Source organism: Arachis hypogaea, chromosome 4 (genome assembly GCF_003086295.3).
Source record: "Arachis hypogaea cultivar Tifrunner chromosome 4, arahy.Tifrunner.gnm2.J5K5, whole genome shotgun sequence".
In the NCBI taxonomy this organism is placed as follows: Eukaryota; Viridiplantae; Streptophyta; class Magnoliopsida; order Fabales; family Fabaceae; genus Arachis; species Arachis hypogaea.
This window is the reverse complement of record NC_092039.1, coordinates 128,010,859-128,028,344: the sequence shown is the minus strand read 5'-3', so window position 1 is coordinate 128,028,344 and position 17,486 is coordinate 128,010,859. Positions and strand designations below refer to the sequence as shown.

The window sequence follows — 17,486 nt, the reverse complement described above, 5'->3', positions numbered from 1 at the left end:
AACCCTGCATCCATCTACAAACCAAAACTTATCCAAAAGCCCATTCAAAAGCCCAAACCAAATCTGAAGTCCAAACTGAAAGAGACTACCAAGAGTAGCTCCATAGAAGGCAAAAGCAAATCAAATTTGAAGTCGAAACTTCAGTTCTTATCTAGGAGAATTACAAGATCTCAAGCTGTTAGAACATATGGAAAGTCTGCTAATAAGGGAAGGAAGTTCTTCATGTTGATTTAACTGTGAATAATGACTATGGTGATGATGATAGTTCAGAGGATAGTTCATTTAAGCTAATGCAAGAAGATGACTCTAGTAGTGAAGACAATGCAAATATTTCCAAACCAAGAAATAAGAAGCTTAGAAATAGCAAGAAAAGTGCATCTGCTGTGGCTAAGAGAAAAGAGAAAATAATGCAACCGGATGATGCTTTGGTTGAGGATATGTCAGATGGAAAGGTGGATTTGGGGTTTGTGGAAACTCTAGGAATTGATAATGTGTATGAAGAACTTGACCCAAGTGCAGAATCTGATGGTGCTAATTCTTGGCACTCAGAAGAAATAAAGACTCCTCCTAATTTTGAGGATGAGCTACAATTTGATGAGGACTCAGATGAATTCCCAATCTTTAGAAATGGTGCAAGATTCGGTGAGCTATAGCTCCAAGTAGTAATAAAGTTTAACACCAAGTATGACTTTAGAGAGGCTGTAAGAGAGTATACTATTCAAGAGGGCAGGAGGATTAAATTCAAGAAAAATGATAATATTAGATGCATGACTGTTTGCAAGGTGAAAGAGCGTGCTCGGGTTGTCTATGCCTAAAGGGACTATGACAACTCATGTTGGTAAATCAAAACTTTCAATGACAATTATACATGTGCGAGGGAGAACACCAATAGAGCAACAAATAAGGCTTGGCTGGCTAGTAAATTAGTCAAAAAGTTTAAGATATACCCTAATTTCAAGCAATGCGAAACTGCTATGTACTTCAGGATAAAGTGTGATCTTATGCTGAATAGAAATTCCATTGCAAAGGCCTTGGCAGATGCAAGGAATGTGGTATATGGGGATGAGAAGGCATAGTATGCAATGCTTAGGGACTATGCTGAAACTTTACTAAAGACCAATCTTGGATCTATAGTGTAGATTTGTGTCAATCCTCAACCAAATGGAGAGGTTACATTTGATAAGATATACATCTGTTTGACTAGTTGCAAGATGGGGTTCAAGGCAGGTGGTCGTCCCTTGATTGGCCTTGATGGGACATTTCTGAAGACCCAATTTGGAGGTTAGATATTGTCTGCTATGGCGCAAGATGCCAATTATCACATTTATGTGATTGCTTGGGCTATAGTTGAAATAAAAAATATAGACACTTGGAAATGGTTCTCAGAGATGCTTCATGATCTTGGAGACTACAAGACTCACGAATGGTGCTTTATTTCTGATATGAAAAAGGTTATTATCCTTTTCCTTTGCTTTTAATATTATATACATGTCTGATGTGTTTTTATTGTTTTGGAGAAATGGTAGTAATCTTGAAATAGCATAGTTATTCATTTCTTGTTGGATCTTTTGTATTGCACTTCTTTTGTTCCTTTAATGTTTGCTACTCAATCATGTTTATCAGTTTAAGTAATTATGCATTATGCATTCTGCTATTATGAAATTAGATGATTTTTAATAATTTTCCTTTACAGTAACTACTCCTCAAAACAGGGCACATTACTTAAAAAAAAGCAACTCTAACTTACTTTCATTCATCCATTAACATATTACATACAACATTGTCAGAACTTTAAAGTCATAACTAACATAACAACTACAGTGAAAAAAATCAGTATGCCTAAGAATTGGACTATACATTTTTGGGTCCTCACTTCCGTTTCCAATTTTTCAATCCTCCAAGCTAAATTGACCTTCACTTGTTCATTGTCATTTGTAGTAGCATCCAGTCTTTCTTTATGTTCCTCTTCTTCTTCTACATCACCAGTCCAGACCAAAAATTCACACTTTCCCCCTACTTTGTGTATAAAGTATGGTTAGGAGTGAAGAACATAAAACCACTTAGAAAATTTTCTTAAGAGAAACTCACATTGTAATTGGGACAACCAAAGAAGGGCTTATCTGGGTTGGTATTTGTTTCGGATCACCGAAGCACAGGGCGGCAGCCGCACCCACAATGCTCTGGCACTCGTGACGGTCTGCTCTGACTTTGAATTCTCGTCGTTGATCATGTAGAGCTTCCTTGACCCTGGCTCGCACATCCAATCATGATTTTAGTTTTAATTTCAAAGAGTAACAACAAAGAGGCAGGAGAAGAACGTTCCTGAGCAAAGAGAAGAAGATGAAGAGTGATGACGATGTCATGCTAGAAATTAAGGTTAAAAATAGATAGAGGGACCACAATGAGTCAAACAGTTTCAATTCTCACCATAACGATCTCACTGACAGCGGCAGATAAATTAGTCGGAGATGTGGAGAGGGATGACTGTGGTGCATTTTTAATAAAGTCCGGGACATAAACAGTGTAATTGGTAAGTTAGGGAACAAAATCGATGCAACCCATGAATCTCAGGGACCACTTTGGAATTTAATTCCACTTCTTGTTGGAGATAAAAAGTTTAAAACAAGAAATGTATTAATCCTATCACATAATATGGAAGTACCTCAATTCTCATTAATGTAGCCAATTTTGTGGGTTGTGGACTCATAGTTTGGTCTTTTCTCCTTCATGTGAGGTTCAATATCAGAATGATTTTGCATTTTTAACTTGGGCCTATTCTATTCATTTGTCCAAAAATTAAAGAAAATGGATAGTTTTTCTTATTCTTAGTATGTACGTATGGTCCATCGATTCCAAAAAAGAAGAAAAATAAAGAAAAACATACATATGATCGAGGATTTTTTTAAAACAAATTAAATAAATATTTTATTTACGAAAATAAACATTTTGCAATCTTTTTACAAAATTGTATCGTATGACTTATTTCTTTTACCGTGTAAACAAAAATAATTATCTACGTATTTTGTTTACACTATAAATGAAATAAAACTGATATGCTGAGATGTGTTTGTTTCATTTACAGTGTAAACAAAATACGTAGATAATTATTTCGTTTACACTATAAACGAAATACGTGAAATATTATGACGTTTACAGTGTAAACGAAATACGTTATGACAAATTTTCAACAGCTATAAAAGAATGTGCAACCCTTTGTATTCTTCACAACAAATTTACTACTTCTTCTAAACCTTTTTTCTTTCGCAAATTAGCCATAATGTCTAGTAGTATTGGATATTTGATTGTACGTGTGTATTCCAGTTGCCTTATGAGAAATGGTGATAATGAGGTCATTCTTGAGTGTGAGAATTCTGTTTTGTTGCATACATAGTGAGTTGCCTCGTTGTCGAAGCTAAAGAGTCTGATATTGAGTAACGTTGCTGGTAGTGGGAGAAAAGAGATCGGACGGGTAGGGTATAAGCTGCTAGCACTGATCTAAAATTGAGTTTTTCGATTTCGTCTGTTTTGCTTGCAAGGCGACGAACATATGCGGCTGATATTTGACATCCATGGAAGAATCATGGCCGAACAAGTGATGAAGCTTTCTGTAGAGGTTGGTGATATTGGTGGCGGTAGATCTGGGTAGTCGGACTTTGTGCAAGATGATCCATGTCTTGCACCACCACCGATCCATGTTGCTAGTCCGTTGGATGACATGGATGTTGACGGTGAATATGACGAGCAGTATGTTGCGGATAGCAACGAGAGCGATTTGTTAGAAGATGATGACGAGGAAGAGTTTGTGATGGAGACTTCGGTGGATCCATCATGTCGGTATCTTCTACCTGCCCCACACCCAATTCCAGCGTTGTCGTTGGTACCCAGTCACTATCATAGAAAAATATATTTTCCAATATGGGTGAAGACGATTACAACTTAGACGGTGGTCTGGAGTTCAGGGTGGGCCACAGATTCAAAAGCAGAGATACAATACTACAGTGGGTGAAGACTTACAGCATTCGCAGAAGTGTAAAGTACCAAGTTCTGGAGTCAAATCGATTAAAGTACCATGTGTGTTACCGACAACACGAAGTAGGATGTCTTTGGAGTCTCCGAGTTGCTCTCCGACAAAATCTCGGATATTGGTAAGTTTAACCGTGATCTATATTCTCAGTTATTACTTTTATGGTTGATGTACATGTGAAACATGGTTGTTTTACTTCTTTAGGAAGGTCCGAAGGGTGACAGGTGCGCACACGTGTTTAGCACCCACCATGTCTCAGGACCACCGGCAGTTGGACAGTAGTCTCATCTGCCGTGTCATCCTCCCATTGATATAATCCAACCCGTCCGTGAGGATATCTACCCTACAGGGTGCAGTTAGGCAAAGCTATTACTTCAAATCCTCATACAAGAAGGTGTGAATGGCAAAGCAAAAGGCAATTGTGCATATATACGGTGATTGGAAGGAGCCATACAACAAGGTGTCGAGGTTACTGTAAGCACTGCAGAGTTGTTGTCCTGGAATAGTATGTGAGATCAGTGTTGTACCGTACTATGATGGTCACCTTTTGGTGCATGAATGCAGTATGTTTGACAAGGTATTTTGGGCCTTCCTTACTTGTGTGGAAGCTTTCAAGAACTGTAATCCATTCGTATCCATCGATAGCACAGGACGAGAACAGAAACATCCTTCCCGTTGCCTTTGCATTTGTTAAGTCCGAGACGTCGGAGTCATGGTCTTTCTTCCTTACCAATATGAGGCGACATGCCATGCCACAGGAAGGCCTTTTGATTATTTCTGACAGATCTTAAGCGATAAAAGCTGCACTGTAAAAGACATTAATGGTTGGCATCCTCCTAGAGCATTTCATGCTTACTGTGTACGGCACATGACGGTAAAATTCATGTCTCATTTCAAATCTGCCGAAGGAAAGAGGTATTTGATTAATGTTGCCTACAGTCCAAGTAAGGCCGGGTACGATTGGTACATGGATGGACCGAGGACATTGTCTCGGGAGATGGCTGACTGGGCCGGTTGGTTTAACAAGGAGATCTGGCTACAACACTGCGACAGCAGCTGCCGATTTGGTTATATAACAGCAAACCTCTTCGAGTGCATAAATGCAGTACTTAAAAGTATACGGTATTTACCAATTTCAGCGATCGTGCGTTGCACGTACGAGAGACTGAAGCAATTGTTCATCAGGAAGGGACAGGAGGGACATGCACAATTATTGGCAGGTAATCAGTTTTCACAGTGGTTTATAACTGCTATTGAAAAGAACAGAGACGAAATTTTGAAGATGTGCATAACCTATTGTGACAGACGGGCTTCAGTGTTCCTGGTTGAGGAGTTAGAGTCTTTTGATGGTTGGTCACAAGGCTCGTTTTGAGTTCGATTAACTGCTAGCATGTTAACTGTGGGATTTTCCAGTCACTCCACTTCCTATGTTGTCATGCGCTTGCTGGCCGTGTTGCTGCCAGTGTGAAATGGGGTTCATACGTCCATCCGATGTACAGACAAGAGGGGGTATATAGGGTGTATGAGAAGGAGTTTCCGTCGATCCCAGATGAGAAATTCTGGCCAGAGTGGTATATATGGGGTGCAACTCCATCCTAACCTTGCCATGCACTGGAAGGCTTCTAGGAGACCTATTTCTACCAGGTTTCGTAATGAGATGGACGAGGTAGAGCACCAAGAGAAGAAGTGTGGCCTTTGTAGGCAGATTGGCCATACCAAAAGAAGTTGTCCTAATAATCCGATGGACGATGCTTAGATCATGCATTTAGATTGGTTCACGTTTGTAGTATCTTTATCAAATATGTAATTGTTTAGGTTTAAATTGGTTCACCTTTGTAGTTTCTTCATCAAATATATAAATATAATGACAATTGAAATATGAATATAAATATAAACAATCAGCTAAATATAAATATAAATATAAAGATAAATAAATCGCTGAATACAATAACATAACATAGATAGTGTCATCACGTACATCACATAAAAGTAAATACACATCGACAAAACAAAATAACAACGACAATAAGAACCATCATCTATGGTGGTCACCTGGCATATGCAGCCGATGTCTGGTGCCACAAGGAGGGGGTCGTGCCTGTCGTTGTGGTCTACTGGGTCGTGGCTTTGCTGGAGGGTGTGTGGTAGGATGGGGTCATGGGATGAACAGCAGACAGTGGCTAGTACTAAAGCACATATGGTGGAGGTACTGGTAGTGCAGGAGGACTCATGGATGCCGTCATCATAGACCGTAATCTCGAGAAAGGAGAGTTGCGCACTAATAACCGAGTGGAAAGTGTGTGCCATATAAAGTGTCAGAACCCGGCAATATGAGCAAGATCCATACAGTCGTGGTCGAGGGGGCTGATGGCTGTAATCCGGGCTGACCGAAGCTATGCTCCTTACCTGTTTGAAATTGCCCGACGATGATTATTTGGCTATGATTATTTGCTAATGGATTATATATAATAGAAGTTATTAATAATCTAATTAACCGAGCTAATTAAGCATTAGCTTGCATTTACAGTTTCCATGTTAATGTTCAGCGCATTTGCTATACTTGAAAGAGATTTCAAGTTCACGATATGAATTTATTCAATACTAATACTTAATAAATACTTGTGTATCTCATACGATGACTTGTGTTTCAGATATATATTTTTTAGCTTTATTCATGCCATCATGTCTTCTTTTGTCTCTATTATGACGTGAATACTTTTACATGTCCTTCCAACATCACTTGACTGGTGAGTTAAGTTTTAAAGTAGTTTTTGATGTTGCACTCGAGTCTCAAAATAATCTCTAAAATTAATAATTATTCAATTTTATCTTCAAAATTATACTCCGAAATTCATAGTAGTCCTTGAAGCATTTTTCGTTTATCAGAACCTTAAAATTTGAAATAATGTCGTTTTGAACAAAAAAAAAAAAAAGAAGAAAAAAGCATAAGGTAAATCCCTCGATTCGAAAAATAAAAAATAAAAAAGATAGAAGAAGCTTAGCATAGAACTCACTCCCCCTCCGCCCCCACATTCCCAATTTGTTCCCTTCCTCTTCCCCATCCCTATTCCCATCCCTATCTCCAACCCCTTTCCCTCCCCAAACCTTCCCCTTCTCCTTTTCCATCCCCAACCTATCCCCTTTCCCTCTCCCAATCCTTCTTCTTCCCCTTTTACTTCCCTAACCTGATGTCCTTCTCCTTCCCCTTCCTTCTCTGCTTCTCCAACCTGAAGTTCTTCCCCTTTTCCTTCTCTTTTCTAATCTGATGTCCTCCCCTTCCCCAACCATTAACTCACACTCACAAGAGCTCTCCTCAACCTTTGCTGCTGCCATCTCTCGCTGGCCTCCGTTTCAGTGCCGCATCGCTCATCTCCCATTCCAACTTGGTCTCTCACACTCAAATACAGTAGAGGCAGAGGCACAAAGCCTTAACCTTCTCTGTCATCGTTGCACCGCTCGCCAGCCTTCGCCTTGTTGCCATGCCGCTCGTCAGCCTCCATCTCTACTCGGTCTCCCTCTTCTCTCTTCTGACACGGTTCTCTCTCTTAGCCATGGTGATTTTTTTTAATTTTTTAGTTATTCAATCATTGTTCTTGAATATGCTGGGTGATTGATGTTGCTGGTCCTATTTTAATATAACAATGGTTAATTTTAGTTGTTTTTTATTATGTAATTATTACTTTTTTTTTATTGTTACTATTTTTTGTACTTGTTGCTGTTTAGGTTGATTGATGCTTGCTATTTAAGTTGATTGATCTTTTCTAATTAATGTTGATTTTTTTTTTGTGATATTTTGTATTAGTTTTTATTTTTGTGATTTGTTGAAGAAGAAGAAGAACAAAGTTGAAGAAGAAGAAGAAAGAGATTTTTTTTTTTAAATATAAAACGACGACGTTTTTTTACGTATCTTTTTTTTCTTTTTTTTTAAATGACGTTGTTTTAAAGTTTCGATAAATAAAAAAAGTTTCAGGGACTACTATGAATATTAGAGTATAACTTCGAAGATAAATTTAAATAATTATTAACTTCAAAAATTACTTTAATATTTGAATATAACTTCAAAAATTATTTTGAGACTTAATTCCGTGAGGCTCATGAAACTTTAATTTTATATACTTTAAACGCTTACCAAGCTGTTTATACCACTAATAGCACTTTGAGTTTTTTTTTTTTTTTTTAATAATTGTGGACTTGTGTATGTATTATTTCGCCCAGTTCAAATAATGCAAATGGTGGGGCTGACATAGTGATTATATTCTATATTATCAAGATTTTCTTTTCTCTTGGTTCTAGCTATCTGATGATAATTGATCAGGGGCAAATAGTACAGTTACCCACCAAGAAACAAGAACTATGATAATGATGTGTGATATTAATTACTGAACTGAAGGAATCTAATGAACATTCTAACTAATTTATTATCTCTTGTTGACCCGGGGTCAATTGAAGAAGACCGTAGCCAGATACAAAGTCATGATACAATATTTTTGTTAATGAATTTTCTAAAAATACTTATTAAGAGAATAAAATAAATGAAACTTCTTGTTGAAATTTTTTTTTAAGAGATGATGAGAATAACTTAACTTTCAATTCTTTTGTATATTGAATACGTTAAAGAATTTAATTTTTTTTAGTATATTTACCCTTTTAAAAAATATATATAGTATTCATTAGTAAACTAGAATAACTGAATAAGATTTTTTATTTAAAAAATTTCTAATTTTTCAGATAATTCAAAGTCTCTAACAAACATACCGTTAATCAAAAAAAAAAAAAAAAAAGAGAGTTGCTAACAAACACGTATTATTGAATGAATCTTAGACGGGACATGCACGGGTCAACATATGGCCTAATTAATAATTGAAAGCGTCTTTGTAAAGGCAGTAAGGCACAACAAAAATAATATTCTACATCATTTTTCGATGGAAACTTACACAGTTGTTTTTAAATAAATTAATAATTAAAAATTATTAAATAATAATTGAATCAAATATGTATTAAATTATGGAGAATATTAGATAAACAATGACCATCTTGAACAACATGAACAATCACCAATTAAATAAAAATACACTACACTTTTAAATTAACTATTTAAATCTTAATATTAAAATAATCATTCGTACACCTAGTAAAATAAATATCCGATATATCTATTGTTCACATCGTTTAATATTTTCATTATCTACTTATATTTTTTTTAAATTATTTATAAGTTTTTATCTATTAATTTTATACCAAGACAACTGTATATAAATTTTCTATTACTTTTTTCATCTCTAAATCATAGTATTATTGAGCTGGTTTTAGAGAATAATGAAACTATGTAATTAATGACACAAACAAAAAAAAAAGAAACTATGTAATTAATGAATATATAAATGAATAATGTTAGAAGATCGATAGTTTTAGTTTAAAAAAATGAGTATTACTTTAAATGTAATATTAAATAAAAAGAAGTATTAATCACGTAAAATTTCTTCTACATAAATTGCAGTGAATTGTAAAGTTTTACTCTGCATATAATTAGTTACCTAATTCGTCCAACACGTTGTGAGTCACTATTACATATTGAGCCACAAAAACATGTCATGTATTTCCTTTTCTATTTTTGTGTCTAAAAGAGGATGGATCCTCTCAATTTTTTTTAACAATTGAGGAAGTAAAATGTAATTTCTTATTATTAATTTTATAAGTGGAATAAAAAATAAATATAAGAGAGAGGATAATAAAATATTAAAAATTACACTTTATACTTTCAATTTTTTTTAACAATTGAGAGGTTCTATTTACTGTCTAAAGCACGGGATGTATGAGTTTTGGTATATTGTTGTGTTTTTCAAAAAGCAACTAATTATTTTTTACTCTTAAAAATTGTACAATTATAAAATTTAATTTTTATGCACTGAAATATAAAAGGAAATTTATACAAAAAAATCAATAGCATATTATTGTGACATTAGTAATTTAGTATAAAATGAACTTACAAAATACTAAGAGTCTATTTAGGAAACTCTAGAATTAACTTTTTTTAATTTTTGACTTATGAAAAGTAGTAGTATTAATGTTTGGTGCAATTTTCAAAATCAAATTACAACTTTCTAAAAAGTTATTTAAGAGCTTATAGAGAAGTTAAAAAAAATGACTTCTCTCATAATACTTCTACTTTTCATCACATTTCTATAAAATAAGCATTTTTAGAGTTAAAAATACAAATACAAAATAACTTATTTATAAATTACTTTTAACAGAGTCATTTATTGTTTAAATTATTTTATCAAAAAGAGCTTAATTAAGTTGGTTACCCAAACTGACCTAAATAACTTTTAAAATGATCCTCTCTCAATTCCCATGACTTTGTGGCACTTATAAGCTAGTCACACAGGCTAAGGGAAACAACAGAAAAGACATTGTTGATTTGTGAAAGCATGGCTTACTTCAAGTCCACCACCAAATTCAGAAGAACTACTCCTCCATTGAGTTTCACTACACTACTTTTGCTGTTCTTTCCTTTCATTTGCGCGTTCATGGCAAGGGAACGATCCATGTAAAGGTTGGAATTTCATTACATGCGATGATGGAAGTAAGATCAAAACCGTGAACTTCACTAAGCAGAATTTCAGGGGGACTATCTCCCCTGCATTCGGGAATTTGACTAATTTGCAGCGGTTATATCTCGATGGGAATGATTTGACGGGTTCAATACCTGAGAGTTTGACAACTTTGCATGAACTTGAGGTTGTGGATGTCTCTCACAACAACCTAACGGGAAATGTTCCAAATTTCTCACCTAAGGTCAAGTTTAATGCTATGGGCAATGATTTTCTTGTGCCTTTTCGAGGAAATGGAACAGCTCCATCTCCTTATTCAACTGGAATGACAGCTAAAACTTCACCTTCAACTCCGTGGATTGCAGGTATATTCATTACCGTTGCCATATCTAAGTTGAGCAATTACACCAATTAAATTTATGAAAAATGTTATACCTCCATGTTTCTTTTAAGGAGGCCACTTACATAAAGACACAAAAAATGTCTTTTTTTAAAGACATTCATACGTGGCATAATATGATTGGACATTTTTATTAAACCGGTTAATAAGCTATTTTTTAATAATTCAAAATAAAATCGGTTTATTAGAGAAAAATAATAAACCTAATTATCCGTATTATAATTATTAGATTCGGTTTATTCGATCAATTTACACAATATAAACTGAATTATATTTGAATTTTTTATAAAAAGACAAATATATCCTTAATTTTTTATTTTACAAATATTTAAATCTCTAATAATTTAAAAATACAATTAAATCCCTATTAAAAAAAATTCTAACACTAACCCCTTATCCTGCCCAAGTCCAAATTCAAGCCTAACGGTGAAATGGTGAAATAATTTGCAGCCTCTTGAGATTCTCCCAAACTCACTCGATCATGCTCAAACCTGGAAAGAAGGGATGTTCTCGGTAATACAATTCATCAATTCCCAGATTCAAAGTCGCAATCTTTGGAGAATTTACAGGAACTTACAGCAGGTAAAGTGGCTGCTAATCTTGAAAGCCCCAGGTCTGTGATGACTCACTGCAGTGCTGATAGATTTATGTTGAGAAGGCATTCCTCAAGCCAAGTTCTTCCTTCTGGAAGTAAGAGACTCTGGTGAAAGATGTTTCTCTGGAGCCATAGGAACATACATAGACCTATTTCAAGCAAATCAACACAGGTGAATCCTGGTGTGGCTGTAACGCACAATCCATACGGGTACTCTTCCGACACCCTTGAACCGAAGCACAAGCAGTCACCAGGAAATGTGGAATGGTAAGTAGTATTGTATTCCATTCATTACGATTAATCACACGAAACCTTACCAGTTACCAATTACGAACGTGAGTGTGATTCAGAAGATAGACGAGAGGATATTTCGGTTGAGTAAGAACAAGGCTTCTTCGAAATCTGCAGCTGATACAAGATTTGAGTTCTGATTCTCTCATTTTAAGGCTCTTCAGGTAATTTAATTTAATTTTTATTTTTCCCTTATTCTTCCATTTACGTATGCTAATGCAATAGTGTGTGAAGTAGAGTTCTGTTTTTTTTTTTTTTTTTTCACGTTAGGTTAATACGCTTTGTATTTTCGCAATTGTTGATTCGCGGTGATGAACTGATTATGCGTTTGGTGCGGAATTTGCAATGCAAGCCTCAGAATCTTAGATCCTACTATTGTAATTTAGAAACAGCGAAAACTAGTGCTTTATTTGTTGAATTTTATCAAAGAAGAGGAAATTTATTATGTGAAGAAGCTTAGTATTTTGGAAATGGATGATAATTAATTAAGGTGAACTAAAGTGAAGTTGTTCTGTTTAGCTATAATATAGAATCCTTGAGACTTGAATGTTTTATCAAATGCAAGGGTGTTCTAAGAGGCGGCGCAGAGGTGGCAGTGAAGCGAATATCACAAGAGAATGACGGCGTGAGAGAGTTCCTAGCAGAAATTTCAAGCCTTGGAAGATTGAAGCAGAGAAACTTGGTTGCTCTGAGAGGATGGTGCAAGAAAGACATGGAAAATTTCTTGTTAGTTTATGAATACATGGATAATGGGAGTTTGGATAAGAGAGTGTTTTGTGATGAGAGCATGATGCTGAACTGTGAAGAGAGAATAAGAAATATCAAAGGTGTGGCCTTTGCTGTGTTGTATTTGCATGAAGGTTGGGAAGAACAAGTTCTGCATAGGGACATCAAAGCCAGCAATGTGTTACTTGATAAGGATATGAATGGAAAGCTTGGAGATTTTGGATTAGCAAGAATGCATAGCCATGGCCAAGTTGCTAGCACAACAAAGTTGGTTGGAACAGTTGGTTACATGGCTCCAGAAGTGATCAAGACTGGACAAGCCTCGACTCGCACGGATGTGTACATGTTTGGAATCTTGATTTTAGAGGTCGTGTGGAAGGAGGCCTATGGAAGAAGGTAAGCCACCTCTTGTGGAGCTTGTGTGGGGACTAATGGTTAAAGGGGAACTAATGAATGCACTTGATGAGAGGTTAAGTGCTAAAGGAGACTTCAATCTGCAACAAGTTGAGAAGGTTCTTCAGTTGGGATTGTTGTGTGCATACCCTGAACCAAAATCAAGACCAAACATGAGACAAGTTGTGAGTATTTTAGAAGGGAACAATGAGGGAGGAGAAGAATCAGAGAATGAGAATGCGGATACTTGTTTGCTTCTAAAGTTGAAATCTGGGGATATTTTTTCTGAGTATTCTAATTATTTTAGCTATTCAACACACCCAACATTTGAAGATATTCGCCAGTCTAATACTTCTTCAATGTCTCTTACTTGGTCTAAATCTGTAGTTGAGGGTAGATGAATCTTTTCCCATCAATGCAATTATGGAGATGATGTGTTTAGGTGATGAATTTTTTGATCCATTTTATCACATTATATATTGATGTAAATAATGTATCAGAGCATAAATGAATTGATGAACATATGATTGTGATCTAGTAATTCTTTTTAAACTCCTTGATTATATTATTGAGGACATTTTCATAGAAGAAATCCGGCTGTCAATTTTTTTTCATATTACATGATGAGGAATGTTTAGCCTTTCTTTGGTTAACGTAAAGAAGCAAAATAAGCACAATGTTTTATTTATTTATTTATTTATTTATTTTTATGATGTCTTAAGATTGCTGTTAGGTGAAAATTTTTGCTTAGTCTGCACCTAATAAGCTAAAGAAAAGAAAGATACACATTACATAACCAAGAAAAAGAAAACGTGATCATTCATCATTCATTCAACTTGAGATTTGTCAACAAACTACTCATATATAAACCTTAGACAAGTATTATATCAATTTCTAGTTTTTCTATGGTCTTCATTGTATTTTGTTTTCTCTTGAATGACAATACGTAAATTAATTAGTTTTTTTTTTTTTAAAAAAGTCTTATTATCTAGTCCATGTCAAATGGTTTAAATATCAGAAGGCCACATTCCATAATATTGAATGACTACAAGTGACATGTTAAAAGTAAGCAAAGATGATTTATCTTTAAGTTCTAAAGTAGTTGTAATCAAGGGGGGAAATGTCTAAATCACCAAAATTATACTCTTTTTATCCAAATTTTGCTGCTAAAAAAGTTGTATGTTGATTTTAGAATTGTTTTCAATAGTAATTCAGTGTGCGGGGAAATAAAGGAAATAGATGGTTCTGTTAATAATAACAAATGCTGATTTTCTTGTTTGTAGGTACCCAAGGGATGGGAAGCTATTTGTTAATGTTGTTTCGGTAGAAAGTGGTAAAGCTATTGCAAAGTCAAGCAAGGTGCTGGTGCAAAATGGGAGTTGTCAGTGGTCAGATAAACACATTGAAATTATAAACACATAATAAAGTCATAAAAAAGTTAATTACAATTAAAGACTTTGTTGGCATTATCCATTGAAGCTGTACTCTCTGATTTTTTACAATGAAGCAAAGCTACAGATTTGTACTTGATTGATTCTCCTATACATATCTCTAAATGTATTTACACAGCATGACTCAAAACCACGACGAAACAAAGCCTCCTTCTAAGCAATGGGTTTGTCAAAAAGCTTAACATCCATGTTCACATTCTAATACTTCTTTCCTCCTATTTGCTATCATAAACCAGGTTCATGAGCCCAAAAAGCATCTGAATCCGGACAAAAGAGAGAAAAATCGTGGATTTCTCTATTTGCTATGTGCCAATTGACAAAGCGAGCTTGTATCGACTTGAACAGAAAAAGGATGACCGGAAAAAGACAGCATTTATCATCTTCCCTGCAAGATCATATCCAAACTTGAAAACAAGGACCAACATAAAATATACTAGAAGCAAAGCAGAAAGCCCATCTAAAAGCAGTTTCTCAAAGGAATAAATAAATGGAGTTATTAAAATTTTTCTTCTTTCATCACAAAGACAGTGCTTTATCTGTGATAACTCAAAACTCCAGGAACAAAAAATTATGAGGGGCATCCAGCAGTTATTGGCAAGTGGTGGGCTACTGGAAAGAAATAGATAGAAGCTACAAACCCAAATTACCTAAAGTGGATGGGACCTTGGAAATTTGGCATCTCAAGTATTGCTCTATGTTAAAATGTCTATAGTGGACAAATGAAGATGGCACCAATTTACTCAGACCATGCTTACATCAGTACTGTCATAAGCTTACATCTTAGGATTATGCTTGATCTATTAGAACATGTTGTTCATTGGAACCTATATAAATTTTGAAATACCATCCTTCTTTTCCAGAACAAAAAATAAAGCATACTCAAAGTTGTTAGCTATTTTCATTTTTTTTAGTAGATAACATTCTCTCGGTGAAGGTTCTTTACTTGTAGAAAACAACAAATTAAATGCACACAAATTGAGGATTCACCCAAAATTCAAGAATTATGAACATAGAAATCCTATAGGTGTTGACAAAACAACAAAATCAATGTGCTAATGAATTGTAAGTTGAACAAGCATCAAAATATAGCCAAAAGTGCCTCATCCAAGAACAGTGTGCCTAACATTTTCGCAATTTAATCTTTATAGTAGATACAACACATAAATAAAATGCAAAACATTACATAGGCATTCAATCAAGCATGTGGTGTGCAATGCAGAAATTCAGCATAATCAAGCAATTTTCAGCGGAATTCAATCCATAATAGCCATAATCCAACACTTGCAACTTAACAAAGATCTACTAAACTAATCCTAACCTATCTTAACCGCTTAAATCCACTAACAACATGCAAATTCTAACTAACTAACTAATTAAAGAAAATAGACTAGAAAGCAGAGCAAAGAGAGAACCTGAGGTGATGACTAGGGTTCTTGAAGCAGAGAAACGGGAAAAGAATGCAGTGATGATTAGGAGCGTGACCCTTTGACCGAGCCCCTGTCTCGACAGGGCAAGCGCCGGCGCCTCCTGGAAGAGAGTGTCCTCACTGCCACTGAGGAAGGCGTGTATCAGCCCAAGACCAAAGAGACTAGGGCTGCCTATGAGGCCATGCTTAGTGTCATTCAACAGCATCTTGGCCGGCAGCCTCTCAGCATTGTTCGCGGCGCGGCTGATGAGATTCTTGCAGTGCTCAAGAATGATGCTGTTAATAATCCGGATAAGAAGAAGGAAATTGAGAAGCTTTTGAATCCTATTCCTAATCAAGTGTTTGAGAGGCTGTATCCAAAATAGTGTTAAATAAAATATAACTATTTAGGGTCTGAAAAAAGATTGGGTTTTTGGCGTGGTAACCTAGCTAGCTAGATGTGATACGAGGGAGAAGCACTCCAAAACTGAAATATCCGAAAATTAAAAGGCGATTTTGAATAAAATTTTAATTTTTGGCGCAAAGTAAATGAGAAACACGCTTGTGAAACACGCTTGTTTTTCTCTGTCTTTTATTCTATCATTGATGAAAATTCTTGTTGTTTCTTATTTCAATCTTTCTCATAGATATGTTGATGACACCATGAGGATTGGAAGGGACAACAAGGGTAATATCCTTGTGCTGGAAAAAATTGAAGATAGAAGTCGTAATCCTCAAGGTTAAGTAGTATTTTATTTACGATAAATGTTGGGGTGACAATTCTTAAAAACTCATACTTTGACTCATCACTACATCATCATAAGATAGAGTGTGGAACTTGCTTTGATGGTGGGTTCACTCTTCATCCATCCTTTAGTGAATGAATAAGGAGTTAAAGATGAGTTTAAAAAGGTTATGTCGTCTTAACATAACTCGATATGTTTGAGTTAGACATGTATATTTTTATTAATCCATTTTTAAGTATTTTGTCCCCTTTTTTTTCTTGATAGAAACTAGGGGTGAAAATTTGTGATATGTTGATTATAACTATTGTTGCATTGCGAGTATTAGTACTCACTAATGGTAAAGTAATTTTACCAAATGCATTTTTTGTAGCTTATGCATATTAAAAGTTACTTTTATTTTGATTTACCAAACATAGCTAATACAAATCTTGAAAAGTTGAAGTTTTATCAAATGGGGCCATAACTGACTCATCTAGACATCTACTGGACAAGACTTGGTTGTTATAGTTTATTCATAGATTTTCTTTTTCCTGTGTTGTTTTTTTTCCCTATATTTGAAGGCTTTTGAGTGTGGTTTATTATGATCTTTGCTTCATGCTTTCTTTAGTTATTTACTTTTTTATGCTTCAACTGCGTTTTGAATAAGTGGTCCCTGAGTAAAATCTTTTGGACAGCCTTGTACTCCCTACAAAGTTAAAATTTGGAGTCCGCACTGCGGAACATTCCCTAACTTATACAGAGATTTCGTGCAGGAAGAGGCGAAACACCAAGAACCAAAGGACAAGGTGGCAGCGATGGCGATGGTGAGGAGGCAAAGGATGTTGGAATGCGAAAAGGAAAACATGGAGAAGAAGCCCTTCATGGACATACAAACTGAGATCAAGAGATTCAGGCAAACAACACT

The 17,486-nt window shown here is 35.3% G+C and overlaps 1 long non-coding RNA gene across 1 annotated transcript; it reads left to right on the top strand.

Moving 5' to 3' along the window:
- The first annotated feature begins 11,701 nt into the window (after positions 1-11,701).
- On the top strand, positions 11,702-14,433 carry LOC112744943 (uncharacterized). Its single transcript, XR_011880670.1, has 3 exons — positions 11,702-11,837; positions 11,921-12,025; positions 14,264-14,433. It is a non-coding gene; the product is annotated as an uncharacterized lncRNA (long non-coding RNA).
- The last annotated feature ends 3,053 nt before the right edge of the window (positions 14,434-17,486 follow it).